Raw genomic sequence first — 20,446 nt, 5'->3', positions numbered from 1 at the left:
CTAGGTACCTACATTAATTTAAATTTTAATTGTATTATGTATATAATTTATTATTAATGTATAATGTATATAATATATTGTTGTCTCTTGATTATTGCATATTATATAAAAGCGAACCCCAAAGATCCCTATTCGTTCATAATCAACCACCCACGCCGTCGAAGCTGCATATAGTTATGTGCACGTGGTATATTATAATATTATAATATGTATACATCTACAGTTAATACATATTCTAAGGGATTGCTACGAGTGTGCATATTATACTAATATCGTGATGCTCGGACTCGCAAAGGGTATTTTAACTCGAGTAGAATAGTGGCTAATCAACATAGATATTTACACTCACCTTCTCGGTGGTACGTAAAAATATTTTATAAAATTTAAATGTTTCAAAAAAAACTATTCACGGATTAAACTATGACAAAATCAATAGTTATAATAATAAATATTGTAAGAATTTTTTTATAATAACATTCGATGATGACGTATTATGATTATTAACATGACGTATCGTCGAATTAAAAGATTGATCCGTTTTAACCAACTAATGTGTATGTATGATATTAGACAGAGACACTTGAATAATATATATATATGTATTACTTGTATGTTATATATTCAGTAGTGCGCAAACGTCTTCTCGCTTAAGACTATAATATGCAACGTAATCGCCGGCGACAAAAAGCTCAGTCGCGCCGTCAAATACACTCGACCATCAGCCGCAACACATGCGGAGAAACTTATAATAATGTATCATTATATTATTAATATCTCATACCTTTGCGGTTGCGGCGCTCACTAGTGATATTACGTCTGCCCCGCCCGTATCCGCGTCGTATAAGTACGCACAACTGATATAATATTAGGTATGTACTACAATACACGTACCTTTATTATTATATTATATGCGTACATAGGTACACACTACACGATTTACCATCGCCGCAATGCGGTGGTCTTGACATCACACGGCTGCGTTCGGTTAATATTTATAACACAATATATCATAGTAATTAATAACGATAGTATATATATATATATATAACAAAATAATAACGTACCGCGGTCGTGTATAAACCTATATATTACATTGAATTGTTTAATACACGCGGGTGATTCTTTAAACTTTCCATGTCTAAACTCAATTTGTTCCATCTTCCGCGTATCATTCTATGTAGGCATCTGTGTTATAGGTGTACAGCAAGCGTATGTAAAAAATTGTAAAAAATAAAATTCTAATTATTATTTTTTGTCATAACCAGAAGAGATAGATATATTTTAGTAAATTATGTAAAAATTAAATAGGCACATTTTAAGTGTTTAGTACTTTCCAGCGAAAAACTGTTATTGAATAAGTATTATAGTATTCGAGATTATATAAATAGATTAATTATGTCGTCGATTCGCATAATGCTTTTCTTCAACTGTCAACTTCTAATCTAGTCTTTCGAAAACCACCATATTTTGTTCGTATTAAAAAAAATGTAATGCCGTGCGTGTGCGTGTGCATGTGATGTATTTTATTGATAATATTATTTCATTAGCGTTAATTTAACTTTGAAAAACTAAGCAGGGGCTCTTCATTGTGCTCACTTCGCTCACTAACTGTCTGAAGGGCGGAGGTCAAGATCTTTCACGACTCCCGTTGATCACCTAGGGGGCTTCGTCCCATGGTCCAAAGGTTGCCCCTTTACATATTTAAATTTAATATCTGTAATAATTAAGTATGTGCACAACATTGATCATAGGAATATAGTCTATTCAATAATCAATGGTACACTGCAGTAAGTAGATAGATATAATAAATATTGAAATACCAAAATACAAAATGTTAACACAATTTTATATGAATACACTCTAATATTAGTTTCTACGGCAATTTTACGAAATTATTTTTAAAAACTTTTTTGTATAATCAAGAAATGTAAAAGTGTTATTAGTGTCCCAAAGTTATACAACATTTACCGGCTCTATGAACAGTATAAATTAAAATACGACTCGTATGATAAGGATTAAGAAGACCATAAAAGTTGAAACATGTAATTATAATGAATAGAATTTAAAAAAAATTGTATAACATTTTTATTTTTAGTAAGTTTTTATTTGTTGAACAGCCCGCATACTTATTATTCTATCTAATATTTTTGGCCCAGATAAATATTTTATTTGATATTATTTATCGTACACAATATATTCATTTTACAATCCGAAATTCAAAAGTAGTGGGACATTAATATGGACATTAGTATAAACCAAATCTAAAATAGGTAAATGCACTAAATATAATCTACTGGTTACCAATCTAGTTTATTTTTTTTTAATTTCGTGAACTTTTTCTGGTGGCATATACTTGAAATGCGTTGGAAAAATAATAACATTGACGGAAAATTGTACTCGTTTTTACGGTTGTTGCGGAACAATAAAACATCGTGGTGTCCTCTCGTGTGCAAATCTCGAGGTATAATAATAACGTTTTATGGTTCAGTTTTAACGTGCACAATTTACGAGTTTTTCTGATTTATTTCGTCCTTTAGAGTTATACGAATCTAAAATGAAAATTTTTCGAAAAAAAAATACACAAATATATGTTTATTAATATATGAGAAAATTATGTAGTACTCGTTCTGAATGACAGTAGGTGGTGAGGACTTAGTAGTTAGTACATATACGTTCATCATTCTCCTTTATTTATTATTTTTATTTAAAAACCATCTGTGAAATTAAAAAAATAAAATAAAATTTCACAGTGGAAATAATAAAAACAACTGGTATCAGTGTTCAATCAAACGCATGCGTAGAATTAAAATTATTTTTTAATAAATAGTAAAAATGGTAGATCATAAACATTATTCAATATAAAGTAGTGTAAATTTAATAAACAAAAACATTAATTTCATGCTCAAAAATATTATATTTATTGTAATATTCTTATATAAAACAATAATACATGAGTTAAATCTTAGAAAGTATAGGTACATATTGTTATTGCAGTTTTTCTAAACTTAATTGTTACAAGAACAATAGGTTATGTATTAAATATTTATATCTTATCAAAAGTACTAGACGCTAAACACTGGCCATATATTCGATATTTCGATAATATGAAAATAGTGGGTTAAATTACGTAAAAACGATTGATCAGCAACTGAAACCATAAATCATATGTCGAACAATATGATTTACATTTTAGAATAAGCTTTAGAATAAATTGTTTTTCGTTTCACCAAATTCCAGCCGATCGAAAATTCGCAACGTTTATATATTCAACATAAATACATATTTTTTCTAATTGGTTTTAATTATGTATACATCAATAACGAGAACATTAGAAATGCTTAGTAAATATTTTAAAAATAAATATACACTACCATAAATCAATATAAAATAAAATCAAATTAAAAAAAAAAAAATCAAGGAACTCTGTTTAATGTACCTATAAACATCATTTTGTGTGTAACTCGTTGTCGAATAGATGTGTTTAATATGAATTTAATGATTGTCTTTGTACACGAACAAAATTAAGACCGGTTACTTAAATAGTTACATATTAATAAATACTTTTAAGATTGATTATATTAGACTATAGAGATTTAAATTAAAATAATTTTAGAATAATAATAACATTGGTCCCATAACTAAACCAAGTGTAAAAATAAAATAATATATATTAGGGATTTAGGGATTAATAATTTAAATTCGGTAACATATTTTTGTTGAATTTTAGTCAATATAATAATATTATAAAATATAATTTAGTGGTTCATGATTTTGTTTATTTTTTACTAGCAAAAATAAATGTAAATTATTTACAATCACCAAAGTAATATAATATACAAGAAAACAAATATCTTATAATTTTCATAATTATATAATAAAAATGTTATCAGTAAAATATTGGTAATGGCTAATGATAAATGGTTTTTAATCGATGTCGCTAAATAAGACTTACCAATTTATTGTTATAGTTTTTACCAACAATATTTAGGTATTAATCTATTATTATTTGTCAGCTAGTATTATGGCGCTTATATTGTATTTATATATTCACAATAGAATATTAATAGACAGCAAATAATTTAATTCTAGACTTACTTATATACATGCGCTTGTATTGTAAACAGACAATAATTGTGGTATACTTGCTACTATTTTATAGGTAATAATATTATATTATAAAGACCAAATGATATGCATTCGAAAACATATTTCGTATGTGCGTATTTTATTTACGCGTCTCGGTGTTATGAGACTGCGTAGAAAAAATGTAAATTTCCTAAATTGCTGACAACGCTACTTGTATTTACACACACACACACACACACACACACACACACACACACACACACACACACACACACACATACCGGACGTATATTATAGTAGTTACCATCTAACCTAAATACTAAAAACACTATACCACTGCAGCAGTATTATTGTGTCTTGAACACGGGACGTAAAGACGTAGGACGTGCGATAGAAAATCCATTATTTAACAGCTCCCTCGTGTCCAAATCAAAACAGTATATATTATATGAGTCTGTATATATTTCTGAATGTGTGTGTGTGTGAGTTACAGAGTATATAGTATTTGCCGCATTGTCGTGACTAATAATAATTCACGACTGCAATCTTTCAAACAATGCACCAAAGTTGTTAAAATTTTCACTATTTATTTCTTTTAAAGACTAACAGGCTAACAATAATTATCGTGTTCGTATATTATTATGTATTGCTACTTCAATTTTTTTTTATTTTTACGAAAAATCATGTACGAATAAAGATAACTTTTTATCGTAATATATATTGCTATGTTATAAACAAGAACGGAAAAGAAAATGAACTATCGCGGGTTTCTTATTTTTTCTAAATCTTTAAATCATATACGTAAATAGTATTCCTGTTTATATAGTTAAATTATTATAAAGCAAATGTTTTAAATATATTCGTTATAATTAACAAATAGATTATTCACATTGTATGATAATAAAGATAAATAATTTAAAAAAATAGAATATATTATTGAAAAATGGCCATTTATAATATACTTTATTAAATTATTCAAGCAACATTAATTATCAACCCAGGCTAGTTATTTTCTTAAAGTATGCTATATATTTCAATAAATTCTTATGAAAGCCCTATAATGTAAATTGTCATTAGAATGTCTGCTAAATGCTCACATAAATAAAGAAAAAACTGTTTTCTTCATTACATTTAAATTTAAAAATAACCAGTTTGCTAAAATTTATATGAACTTATAACTATAACGTATCAAGAGTACTTTATTTATACAAAATACGAAAAATGTCAGTTGTCTGAACTCTGAATAGTTTTTAATGACGATTTTAAATTAAAACGATACATTAAAAAAAAAAAAACAATTAACGCATTAACGACTAATACACATTATTACATTTATACAATTATAAGTATATACAAGTACATTGTACACGTTCATGGCCCTTTTTTGCTTTTAATAAGGTATTAATGTTATAACTTTAGTCTTAGGGATTTTTTTAATTTGTTGTATACTTAATGACCATATTATCAAATACTTACAATTTTTACACCATTTAACGAGTTTACTGTAATAATATTATAATTAATATTTCATAATATTTATTTATAGTCTTATAGATGTACACTTATATCCCTTAAAACGTATGGTGTATCATAGTTAAATTGCTTTTTCTATTAACGTCTCGTCTTTTAAAGGTTATTGAAGTATATTAAGGACTGAGCTTTTGGGATATAAACGAAGAGAAGTAAATTAATAAATACGAGTGATTAATTTAATGTCAAAATTCTGATCCTTATAAACGTTAGGCAATTGCAATGATTTAATATCGTTTTTATCTGTCGTGCAATTGAAACGGTTGAATATTTTATGATGTTATTATTTCCAGATTGTCAAATAATTTTCCGCACGAAACAACTGCTGGAATTCATATTTCCTGGTATTATGTTTATATTATAATAATTGCAATATAATCCTACAGACCTTCCAAAGTAGTTTACGGAACTTCCAATGGCCATTATTTGTCTAAAACAATAAACATAATACTATATTATTTTTAAAATATGCAATAGCGATAACGATTGACGAATGCTTAATGTAATAAAATATATATATGATACCAATATAAACAGCGTTTTTAAGTAATAAAAATAATTGTATACCCTTTTTAATTCAGAAAATGCATTTATTTTTTTATATTTCGACCAAATGTTTAAATGAGTAGGTACCACGAAAATGTCAGTTTTATAAAGTAATAATTTTCTATTGAAAATCAAAAAAGTGATTATTTTGGTACATAAAATATAATATAGTAAGGACTAAGGATAATAGTCTTTAAAAATAGTTTTACAAAAACATAAAATAGATGTAATATCGTATATCTATAATACCTAACCTAACAATTTTTATAATTTATTAATATTGATAAATTAATGCAAATTACTAAAATTATCTAATTAGGTACTATAGCACGCTTATCTTTCAAACCCTTTATCATGGACCTATTATTGTTAGTACTTATATTTCAATAACTCAAAAACTACTCTATCAAATTTTGATTTTGATACGTAAAAAATTTCAAAAAAAAATATCCACCTTATCATTTACTGCATAAAATCGTATTCTAATTTAAAAAATAAAATTATTATAAAAATCTCAAGGGTTTTAAAATATAATATTTAAGTATATTTAAAATTTTCAAAAAGAAAAAGAGAGATGAACGTGCTTAATGAATCACTCTGTAAATAATATGTTATATATTATACTTCATTGAAAGCAGGTTTTTCGATTTTCTGTGTTTTAAACGCATCAGTCATTGCAGTGAGTACTGAGTATTCTCTTCCCCTTACTGGTGTAATCATACTAATGATCTATTGCTGTGGAAGAGTGGTACATTCTTTGGCACTACAGCCAAAGGATTTAATCAAGACGTGTGCACGTATATTTACCAATTGAAATGGGGCGGCTTGCCGGTGTCTGCCACTATTATTGAACTAATATTATATAGGTACTATGTATTGTTTAGTTGCATCCAAAAGCTATGTTACAATTTCGGAGTGATTCCACTAGATTACTAGAAACTAAAAATTAATAAAGTATAAATTCCCATACGTTTTAAATATTTCTAATATCTGCATAAAGTATTTTATATATATATTACTATACAATATATTATGTTATAAATTAAAATAAATATAATTATAGAGTGAACATTTTTTTTTATATATAAAATTGTTAATAATCCTTGCAAATGGGGCAGTATGCAAATTTAATAAGCATATTCAGTCCTACTTTATCTTTTGCTGTAATGTACCTATTAAATTTCATTATATACGTCATACACTCGTATAAACTTTGTACGTATAGATTATCTGAAAATATTTCAATGGACTTTTGGATCGTCGTGTACTATAGATCTGTCGACTGATGCGTTTGCAGTAGGTACAGCTGAAAAAATCAATCAAGACGAGTGTGTTTATAATGTATTTATAATATACTATGTAGGTATACCTGCTAGCTGTAAAACCCGACTTCGTCCGGGTTGATAATGGATCTATTTTTTTTTATTATCGTCGATTACCGTTTTGCTTCAGTTAAAATATTTAAATAAATAATAATATAAAACCTTATGAACGCGATAAAATTACAGTGACTAATTTAATTATTTTTCACTTCTTAACGCATTTTGTTATAAGTACCGTACAAAATACTGCAGTGAGAATGTTAAGAACTGACTTAAACCCAATAGCTTACTTTTACAAGCCTTAAAAGTTGGCTATACTATGAGGATAACTCACTTTTTGATTTATATTTATATTTTGACTTACTAAAATTGAATATTTTTTTGTGTATATGTACACAGAGTTGCTATTAGTCATAGAAATAAAATTTAAATTTAAAAAAACCGATATAGACTAGTAGAACTATCATGGATTTCTATGGGGTTTTTATTTCTAATAAAATAATATTTAGTATATTAAAATATATTGTTATTATGCATGAACAGTATATAATAAATAAAATATTAAAATAACAAGGTTTGATATGGAGAATTATTGTCATATTGTGCTGTGCTCGATAGACGCGATTGACAAACGACGACTTGTATATTTTATACAAAGCAGAATTTCTAGCATTGAACAATTTTTTCAATTCATTATGGCTTATGGCAGATGTATCTTCCAAAAATCAACGAAAAATAATTTGAAATCGTTAGAAAAACTGCCTTATCCAATGAATTTAAAAATATTTTGAGAATTTTAGAGACAAAAAGAACTTTAGAAACAATAAGTATTACATAATTATTAGCTTCATTGACAATATCAAATTATTCAAAGCTATTTAATAAATTATTTTGAAATAAAAAAATTATAGGTACAACTTTTTCAAAGAAAATAGAAAAAAAAGAATATAATCGAATTTTAGAATTTAGTGCTTAGGAAATACAAAACAATATAACCCAACTGACTGGTGTAATATTTAAAATATTTTATGTGGCGCAAATAAAAAAAAAAGTTGTGTATGGCTGATGAAATTAGTTAAAAGTAGGCACATATTTAAAGTTTGAATACTGGAATATCATTTTTCGGGGTACCTAAGTATCTCTGTGCTATTTTTCTGAAAGGCATCATCGTATATAGGGTATATAGGTTTAAAATATATTATAATACTATGTGTCTGTCCTCATTTTATGAATTTATGTAATAGATGGAAAAATATGGTATTTCCTGCGGCAACTGTCATTCAGAATAAAATGCAGTAAGAACAGACACATTTCGCTACTCGAGCTTCTATAAGGGGTAGTGGTGACATAAATTCACAAAATGAAAAAATAATGCATTTATGTATTATGCTTAGCAATATTTATTAAAAATGTGTAGATTACATGTTTTTATTTTATCAGATTTTTTAACATTTCAAATGCGTTTATATGAAAAATATTAATAGTTATTAAACTCATCACTATCATTATATTTTATGGTATGGCATTTTTGTTTTGAACACCGTACTAATATATATTATGTACATCAATGATCGATCATGCCTAATTATTTAATTTTTAGATTCCAAGCAGGACGATTATTGTTTTAATTTTTTTTTTTTTTTTTTGTTTATGTTTTTGTGTATACGAATTGATGTAGAAAAACAATACTTTGATATTAAATTTTGGGGTTGGTTCTGATAACAAATCTCAATTTAGATGGTGTTTTTAGATCTTTAGGTACAAATTTAAAATTTTACTTTTTTATAACTTAAAAATAATCATGAAAATCAAAAAAATAATAAATTAAAAATTACAATCTCGACTAAATTAGATATTTAAATGAATAATAATGTCTTTTACAGTGATTTAATCAATGACGGGGTACACTCGAGAGTAGTAACTCACTTGCCTAATTTTTTTGTTTGCTAGTATACACATAACATAATAATTATAAAACTATAATACTAGTTATATTTCCCGCAGTACATGTAAAAATATAATATATAATAAAAACGGGAGACGGCCAATGAATATTTATATTTTTTCCAGTAATAATGATTGACGTTTTTAAAACGAAATATCTATACAATATGTGCATAAAATATATAATATTATTTACTTAGGTCAAATTTATATTCACTTCGATTCGATTTGCATTACGTCTGTCTCGAAACCCGTGTGTGCCTGGTGCCGGATATTGTCAATATAACTGGGCACAGTAATATATTTGTGTAGTGACATTTTAAAAAAAAAAAAAAATATATTTTTATAAAACGAGGGAAGATATATAGATATGGGATATATTCTACAGTAAGCTGGTATACTTACCGCTCGTCTAAAATTGCAACACGCTCGCATCAGCTCAGGGTTATCCTTAAGAGAGGAAGAATGAAAGGGTAGAATCACCCTCATATACTGTGTAGTTTTTTAAAAGGTCATTAGTTTTTTATATTTAATTTTTCTGTAATTGAACTGTTTATGTATACAGTGTATACTATACATAAATATTAACACAATTTCGCATAAATTATATGCATAGTATAATAATTGGTAATAATTATATTAATAATAAATTGAATTGTTACGTTTTATTGTTCTTATAAGTTTATATATTATATTTTATTATCTTAATATGTGGTTAAAACTGTTCATCCATAACCTCTTTGAGAATGTCGTTTCCGTAAGTATTGTCTGTATATAACAACACATTTTACTAGGTATAAGAATAATCTATTTCACTTACTTTTAAATGTATAAGTAAGAATATTTTACGGAAACTTCACAATGGCTATTTTTTGATATTTTTGTTTTAAAACAAAGTGTGCACATTTTAAAATTGTAATTTTTTTGTAAATGTATTTAAAATGCTTACTATTTATTCAATATTAAAATATCTTTAAATTTCTTACGAAGTGTTCACTTTAAATGCTCAATTCACTGTCATAAATAACAGAATAAAATTGATAACTTTGGGCGTACGTACAACTTACTGTATGTTGTGCGTTAAATGACATATGGGTACATGGGGCCGGTACCAAATTTTCTTAAAACGTGTTTATAAAAATATGTATATTAAGTATATAAATACTTTATAATAAGGAATTTAAAATGATTTTCAAATATAAAATTTTAACCTTTAATTTTTGCCCCTCCTAACATACTTAAATAAGTTAATATAAATAAAAACCTATCGGTTTAAAATTTCTACATAAATATTTAAAATGCATATTCCATAGTTATGAATAGAAGAGATGTTCAGAAAAATATCCCTTTTAAGAATAATACGAAATCAAAAACATAACGGTTCACTAGTAAAAAGCTAAAAAAAAAATCACCACTGTAAATAATAAAGTGAAATGTTCTTAATTTTTTTACAATTTCAGTTATAAAAATATATAACCGTATAATACCACTATATACCTATCATATTAAGTACTTTATACAATACAGACATAAATTAATATATATTAAAAAAAAAAAAAGTCGACAGAGAAAACAAAGATTAGTATTTAAAAAAATATCACCTCGATCGTGGTCGCGGTCAAGCCCGTACACTTATATATACAATTATACAATAATATTATTGATGTATTTACTAATTAATACAGCCATACTATAGTATAATATTATATCGCACTCAACTAAAGCCCCGAGAAGGGTTGACTAATGTACTTTAAATGAAATGGAAAAATCAATCACAATAATATATTGAATGCACATACGTTGTTGTTGTTATTATTGGAATAATAATAATATCACATATAAAGTATATGTATAATATGTACGTTTATTCTAATGGTGTATTTTATTATACCTACATAATATTATAATAATATGTTATACGTATATGCGCGTTTGTACTGCACAATGCGCACATGTACATACAGCCCGGATATCACTCGGGTGTGTGACCTTTTCGACACTCTCTGAGCCGTTATATTCGTAATAGTAAGTATATTGTATAATATAATAATATATTGTGTCGCCGGAGCAGTCGTCGTATAGTCGTTGTTATAATATTGTGTGTACGACTGGCAGCGGTGTCACCGACAAAAGCGTATCAGAATATTACTCCGGACACAATGGAACCGACCCGGTACTTAAAATTCGATTTATCATATAGCCCGCGCGCGCAATCGTCATTTATCACTAGTCCAACATGCTACGCTGCTGCTGCAGCTCCATCATCCACCGACGGCGTCGCCGCCACCGCCCATTACCTATTTATATATACTATTATTATATATACATATATCGTTCCAGTAACATTGTATATGCCATATTAATGTAAATATATAGAGGTAAGTATTGCTATATTGTATTATTATCTATATATATATATATATATTTGGTCGAAGTGTATGTATATAATTTGCGCGCAACTCATCTCTTGGAAAGAACGGACCGCGAGCGATCGTTATACATTATTGTTTCCGCCGCATTGCATACACGCGATTATAATATTAATTATTACCATGTGCACGAATTCAAAAACTAATCCTGACCTTACCTGTTATACACCCCCAGGAGCCATCTTATTCCTGTAGGAGTTCACCTACCAAAACTACGCAGTACGCGTAAATATGTGTAGTATAAACAGTTATAACGCAGTTATATATCTACCTAATTACTCGCATTACGCCAAGTGCAAAGGTCGAGCAAACTTGTACAAGAGTGTTATTATAAAAGTAAATAAACGCGAGTGTACGAGTAAGATTGTCTGCGTCTGTATGGGACTACTACATTATTTCGCTTTGTCAAACGATAGCGGATCCTACCACCCTACCCCCTCTACGTTATTACCATAGACTGCAGAATCGCGTACAGTGTGCTAAATTGATTACATGGGTCAGATATTATTATATGCGATTGGCAAAAGACGCAGCTTTGTCGCCGGGTCGCGTTTATCCGTCCGTGTTTGTGAGTAGAGATTTTTATTCGTGTACATATATTTTATCGTGTTTTATTATTTTATTGGAATTTTTTTTTTTTTTCATTTAATTGATTATAATATGTTTCAACGTGGGTAATAAACTTTCTTAAAAAATGCATAAGTACACAATAAATATATAAATACAATAAAAATAGAATAAACAAACTGTCTGATTGATCTTTCAGGAAGATTCCTTGTGGTAGGCGTGATTTTAGCCAAGGTTTAGATGATTTTTCACCGATTATGTAATGGAAAACTTTTTTGATTTTATATGTAGGTTATTGTTGAAGTTTTTTATTGGTTAATTATCCGTGTTGACAGGTGGGAAAATCCCATGTAATTTTTCAATTGTTTGTTTGGGGCGAACCATTAAGTATTATTCTTAAGGGATTTTGTTTTGAATAATTAGATTTTTTTTTTTCAAGCGACAAAATCATAAAGAACACGTGTAAGTTAGTAGTGGTCTTATATATATATATAACAGCGAGGAGCATATTCTATATGCAGAGCTCAAGTATGGTTCGGTAGGAGGTAAAGGATTTTTATCTTTATATATTATACTCTATTACAATCCATTATATTATATTATTATTGTACACGTTACAGACCTAATAAGCATAATATTCATAAAAATATTATGCAGGTAGTAGGTTTTTTAATATAATATACGTAGGTATATTATACTATTATTGATATTCCAGTCAACACTGAGCACAAAACATTTTTAGTTAATATTCTTTTCTTCTCTCATTTTTTGTTTGACCTCGTTAAACTGTCTCTTTAAAAATTATTTTTTTTTAGAATAAATTAAGAGTAGTATCGGTGTGTAGTGGGTACAGAAAACAAGAATAATTGTTTTCAAATATATTTTACACCATAGCTGGTCACGTGACATGTAATACATTTTATTGACTGGTTACTGTAGTGATACAATTACAATTTTAAGTTACATAAGAAAACTAAAATCCAAAATACTTGTCGACGTTCATGAAAAGTGTCACTTCTATGTGACATTTGTATAATGTGTTTATCAATGAAATAAAATAAGGTGCCGCATTGTGTAGAAAACGTATTATACATATACATAAATTAAATTATATATAATTCATACACAATTTAAGTATTTATTTTATTTACACATTCCTGATGTACCTAAGTTGTAACCGATGTTTTATTATATAGGTAATAAGTATATAGTGAATCACCAAACATAATCACTTCATTCTAAAATATCTAAACTTAGATTTTGGAATTTTAAAATATAATTGAATATAATATTTTAAAATTCGTTAGATGTTTTTCAATAATTTTGAAGTATTCTGTAAAGATATAAGTTTTTATTTTTAAAATGATGAGAACCCTCTTTTACTCTAAATTGTTTGGCAGAAGACTTTTCTGAACATTTTCACGTACCTATTAAAAACAAAACTCGAACGAGTAGTTTTTGAGCTGAGTTAGTTAACTTTATGTACTAGGGATAATAGGTCAGCGATAATGGACATCTCATTAGAAAAATAGAAGTTTGTATCACAACTGTAGACTCGTTAAGGAGTAGAAAAACATCTCATGCATTTTAATAAATTAATTATTCAAGTTGAGCATGTTTGGTGAATCGCCTTGAATATATCATGATATTCCAGTAAGTACGTTGAACGTGATATACTGCAGAAATGATAAACGTATTTATTTAAAGCGAAAAAGTATATTTTCCATTGTGCGCACATCGACCTAAGCATTTTCATACCGCAGCCGCCACGTACAAAAATAACAAAAACGATAAATTATATATAATGCATATATGTACGTATGTGTGTATTTGGTAATTCATCAATCATCGATAATCATTTTTTTTTCTTTCGTCTTAAGATGTTAAAGTTAAAGTTGAGTTTTTATTGGACAAGGTTTTCAATCTACTATATTATGTATATACATGTATGTATTATATACTAAACTATATTATATATATATATAATATGTAGGTTTGAGGGTGCACTTGAATTATTATCAAAACCGTTCTAGTAGAAGTAGTATTTTCGTTGAAAAATGACCCATTTTCAATCCTCTAAATGTTTCGTCTGGTTAATGTTTCTAGCACAGCAATTTAATCAGCTAAAATATGTCGTTGTTCTGACGAAAGCCTTTTTTACTTCTACACGGAAATGTGTTTAAAGCATCCTTATAAATACTCTATTATTTAATTTGGTGTGCTGAAGTTCTTCGAACTTCTGGCTGATCAAAATGTCTTGATAAAATATTATAAATATTGTTTTATTTCTAAAAAAAAAAAAGAATGGCAATCGATTTTAAACTCCCTCCTTTCCGTAATAACTTAAATTACACACAATTTTAACATTTTTAAAGTTTAATCGGTTTTTTATTCATTCAAAAAACATATCTTTTGAATTATTTCGGGTAGGATTATATTTTCAAATACAAGTTATTTTTATAATACTCTCAGTTGTTCGGGGTCAAAGTATAATGAAAGTCCGTAATATCAGCAACAAAAAAAAATGTAAAGAAAAAATATTGCAGGAAATGTTTTGGTCCGAAAACTATTATAAAAAGGTTGGCTTATAAGTATTGTTCAACACAGTATTCTGCGTAAAATTGTTCACTTCTCTGAAACAACTATCAGGTATATACTTTAGCAAAGTATCTTAAATTAATTTTTTGACATTTACAGTTGTAAACATAATGCAGACTTTCCCAATGTTTAAATTGCAGGACAAACCAGGAAGTAGATTAATTTGTTTCAATTTTTTACTGAATACATTTTTAAGGATACTTCGTTTAATAAATGTAGTACACTGCAACATTTGCAATTTAGGAAGCGTCGTTGACTTTTAACATTGTTTAATTTTATCTCCATTTCATTTTAGAATGCATAAATATAATAATATTTTCATTATTGTATATTATATCGTGCAGCACAGATAAAAATACTATACAATGAAAATGTCTAAAAGTTTTTATTTTATTTTTCATTTCAACGACGACGATTATAAATGTATTTATTATTTTAAAATATAACACACTGTACTACACTGCAATAATAATCGAATTGGTATTGACATTAAACGAATTTATTAATTAAATTATAAAGGCATACTCTACGTTTTATAAAATTCCCGATCCACTTTAAATAACAGCAAATAGTATAATACGTCTTCTGAAATATCTATTATATTATTTTACATTCTTTTTTTGTAAAAATGTTAGTAAGAAAAGTTTTAAGTAATAAGTTTTGAATCATCTATAGGAACTTGAAAAGTCGTACACGCCCGCCAATTGAAACGAAATAACGATTTCAAAATAATGCACTATATATTGACATAAATATAAATTCAACATGATATAGAACCAATTAAATATGGCTGTCTAGATATTTATTTTTACAACAAGATTATTAATAAAATATTTTTCAATTTACACTAAAAGAAGGATTTTTGATACAAAGTAAACTAGTTTACTGAGATAACTGCAGTAATATGCTGTATTTAAAATTCTCTAATAACTATATATTCGGCGGTCGGCACATGCACGGTACAACAAATACAAAATAATATTCATTTTTTACTTGGGTGTTTTCTATAAATATGAAATTAATTTAAAATTATTTATCTTATTGTTTACTTATATGAGGATGTCACAGCTATAGTATTTACTTGCCGGTTTCGTCATTTTGATCAAATTTTAATAAGTTAATCTAATATAATGTATAAAATGGTTTGTATATTGATCGTAATATGATTTATACTATATAACACAGTATAAAATATTATAGTAATATGCAGTAACGTGTTGAACAATTTTCAAAACTTAATTTATTTTTGTAATTTTAGTAGAATAAGATTGTATAAACACATTAAATATTTTTATAATATATAATATTGTTAACTGATCAAAAATCCTTATTAATTATTATACTGGAACCATGTCATCATCAAGCTAATCTTAACAATTTATATGTCACTATTGGAACTTCTATAGTTCTATGTAATAATGTAATATTGCTTAGTAATTTCTCATAAACTACTGAGCCAAAATATTTTATAGTTATCTATCGCTAATTGTTTTTGCGATATACTAATTTAGGCTGAACATAAATATTACTATTTTCTGTTACACTTTTGAGACTAAAGATGAACATCTTATAGATTGCGACATCATCTCTTTGTGCACAGAACTGAAAAATGCATTATATATTTAAGTGACTATAAAAGTGATACAGTGACCATACACATAGATATTTGAAATAATATTAGATATGCCGTTAACATTAATATTAGTAAAGCTATATTTTAATTATTTTAGTACAAATAATTAGTGGATTAACTAAAAAATTATTAATCATACCCATAATGTCTAATCAAATATTTAACTCTTAACAATTCGTTACCAAATTTATTTTTTTTTTAATTTTGTTTCTACATTAATAATAAATATTATAGTTGTAATAATATGTATATTTATTGTATTTTCAGTACCTATAATAATATTAAATATTTTATAAATCCCACTTTGTTGATACTATAATAATATACCCCACTCACCTACATTAATAACTATTGTTTTTGTAAGTTTGTAACACTAATTAATAATTAGCAATTCTTGTTTTTTTAAGTATGGCGTTTTATTGAAAAGTTTCAGTAAGTCTATGAAAACATGAAAGCTCGGATTTTAATTATTTTTCACATTTTGAATAAAGACAACTTCAATATTGTATACGATTCTTGCATCTCATTATCACCTCAACTTTCACAGGTTTTGCTTAAATTTAAACTTTATTCACACAGCAAACGTAAGAATTGTAGTTTTAACAACGTAATAAAATATCTAGTATCTGATTTTCTATTATTTTATTTAAATTTCGTGTACATTATCATAATTTAAATTCATCAAGTTACTTTTACTTTATAGGTGAAAATCTACCACATATAATTACGTTAGTTGCAAATTAATTCTTTTAAGAATATTAGGCGTGACAAATAAACGAGTTTGTTTGTAGTAATATGAGCTTAAAGGTTTGAAGAACTCCGTACTTGTTTTGATCTTTGAGAGAGAAACTTAATCCGGTCATAAATGGTTTATTAAATACTATGGAGGATTATTTAAACGGATGGAGAAACACTATAAACATTAACTAGGTACATAAAAATAACGAAGAAAAAAATACAGGATACCAATTCACCTTATATTATAATATTTTTACATGAGTATGAACTTCATGAGACAGTGATATTTTTCATCCACGCTTAATGCACCTTTGTACTCTCACCGGATGTTAGAAATATCGAAAAATGTATTTACGATAGTGACTTTTTTCAATTCCATCAAAAGACTACAAAAGGCTATCGCGTATACATTCGGGAAGACATTCGCCATAAAACGTCAATGAGATAACTATTTAGTGTACGACGATAAAAAAGAAAAAGAAAAAAAGGAATTACCACGACGTCACTGAAAACGAATAGGTTTTGGTAGCCACTTTTATGGAGAGAAAAAAACATTTATTACCCTCTATTTTCTTATTCTATTTTTCTGACGGTTTTTAAAACATCTCTTCTATAAACGAAGATGTTCTTTAGAAAAGTTTTAACATCTTCACCTGTTTTAAAGCTGCTTTTCAAGCTGATTTAAGAATTATTACTTCGATTTTACGTTTTTATTACAATTAGTTCAGTTTTAACAGTTTTAATGGGAATTTCTCGTAAGTGCACTTACATAAGTACTATACTATAAGTACCTACTATAACAAAAACATAGTTTATGTTTATATTAAAATTTTGAAAAATAAATTTGAATGAATTCATCATCATTAAAATGAAGTGCTTCCATAGAATAATACACAATTTTTCACTAAGTCAATGTATTCAATATTCTGTTATTATTTTTGTAATATAATTATTAAAAAAAAAAAAAGAAATCAATTTAAACATTTCACATTTTACACACCTACTTAATTATAACTACCCAAATATGTACGATTACAGTAACAATATTTCTATACAACAGTACTTTTCTGAAGTTGTTAAACAACTTGAAAATTATATATACTTAACTATAAGCATATAATGGCTAACGAGTAAAATATATTAAAATATTTTTTTCATTATTTATACACTGTACTTTATTTATTAATTTTACGCGTACTACAGGTAATATTAAACCACTTCAAAGATAATACATACATTATATATGCGTATAATATATTCACTACCACTGTTCTAACTTGTAAAGTCGTAAATCCCAAATAAAGTATAGCATAAGATCAGTTCATTTTATATTTTTTTTTTCTTTTTTTTGTGTATCCTTTATAATTTAAACAAACATTAGGCTAAATCGATACAACCACTTACAACGTTAAACCGTTTTTTTTTTTTATCAACAAATTTTCTGGTCTTGTAATTAAATATAATTTCACACATGTTGTTAAATACGTAACGGAACATTATTGGTTCTGTTGCACTAAAATAATAATAATAATAATAATAATAATAATAATAACATTATAGTAGCGGTAATGTGAAATATTTGATAATTTTCGCCGTACGCGGGTGGTTGTGTACTTAAAACAGTCAGCTCAGCTAAATGCAAAATAAGGTCATACCGGTATGCGTATGCGCGAAATAATAATAAACAAATTTGACGACAATTACAAATAGATACATATTGTAGTATTCAGTTTTACGACCACGCTATTAATTATTTCAAATTGTAATAGATTTCTACAGTAAATAACTTAATGGAATTAATGGTAAGATAATACGACTAAAAAATATCTAGGCTTAATGAAAAACAAATTTCGTTGTTGAAAAAATAAAAGTTCGTTGTCATATAATAAAAGTATACGATAATCTTTTAGCTGCACAATTTACATATTTTTAAAAAGTGTGTATGTAAATGCAAACATTCTATGTACATTATATAATTTATAATCTAATAATTTTACGTTAATAAGAAATGAACATCAAATGTTTCTGTCTTTTTAGCATATAACTAATATAACTTTTATTATCATATCATTTTTAATATTAATATCAGACGTATTTTCATAATATTTACTTAGATTTTAATAAAAAAAAAATAAAAAAATAAATATATTTATTACATTTTTGTTACAAATATAAATTGTTTGAAGGTAAATCCCCTGGAAATATTTTTTCTCTGAACGTACCTGTTAAGTTTATATATTTTATTTTGTGTAAGAATATAATTTAATTTTATGTTTATTGATTATCGCTTGTCGAGTTATTCTCGTAATTTTTTCAATTATTTTTAAAATGAATTCCATATATTGTATTTTTCATTCAACTTCTTAATTGTTTTGTCTTATTATGTTTTTTTCGTCAAGAGCCACAACAAATATTCTATTCTATACAGCGTGTTCAATAAGTTTTGAAATCGTCATTATACTAATTGGAACTAAAAAACAATACTATGGTATAATTAATTAATTTAATACAAGTTTATATAGCCCGTGTAAGTATTAAAATATGCATACAGTAATTAAGAGTTTCTAAACTTATCGAACAGTTGGTATAATATGTATAATAATTTTTTTTTAGTTTGCAATATCGTCTATAATATATGTATACATATGAATGCATTTCAGAGTGAAAGACTGTTGCCATCCAACCCTATTACGTTAGAGTATTTGATATTGATAGTACCGTTAGTAGCAGCACTAGACGATAAATATTTAACATTTTAGACCGTAACAACATTTTTGCTTACTTAGATTAAAACTAAACTGATACAAAATTGTTTTAGGGCATAATAAAAAATAATAAAAATTGAAGATAATACCTAATATTGTTTTTATTATTTCAATTATTAATAACACATTATTATTATAACACTTAAAATGCATTTTAAAAATGAACCGTTATCTCAACAGTTTTAAAAAAAAAACAATTCAGAGATGCTGTTAGAAATATTATTTTCTTTAATTTGTATTGTTTAAATTAGGCCTTAAAACCGATTTGTATCGATTAATTTTTATTCT

General features: G+C 26.5%; 1 protein-coding gene across 4 annotated transcripts in view; it reads left to right on the top strand.

The window, feature by feature from the left end:
- LOC113561286 overlaps positions 1-20,446 on the top strand; it is a 104,538-nt gene that overhangs the window by 54,478 nt on the left and 29,614 nt on the right. The window lies entirely within an intron of this gene.

Source organism: Rhopalosiphum maidis, chromosome 1 (assembly GCF_003676215.2).
Source record: "Rhopalosiphum maidis isolate BTI-1 chromosome 1, ASM367621v3, whole genome shotgun sequence".
Classification (NCBI taxonomy): domain Eukaryota; kingdom Metazoa; phylum Arthropoda; class Insecta; order Hemiptera; family Aphididae; genus Rhopalosiphum; species Rhopalosiphum maidis.
The sequence above is the reverse complement of the archived record's forward strand: the minus strand, read 5'-3'. Positions and strand labels throughout refer to the sequence as shown.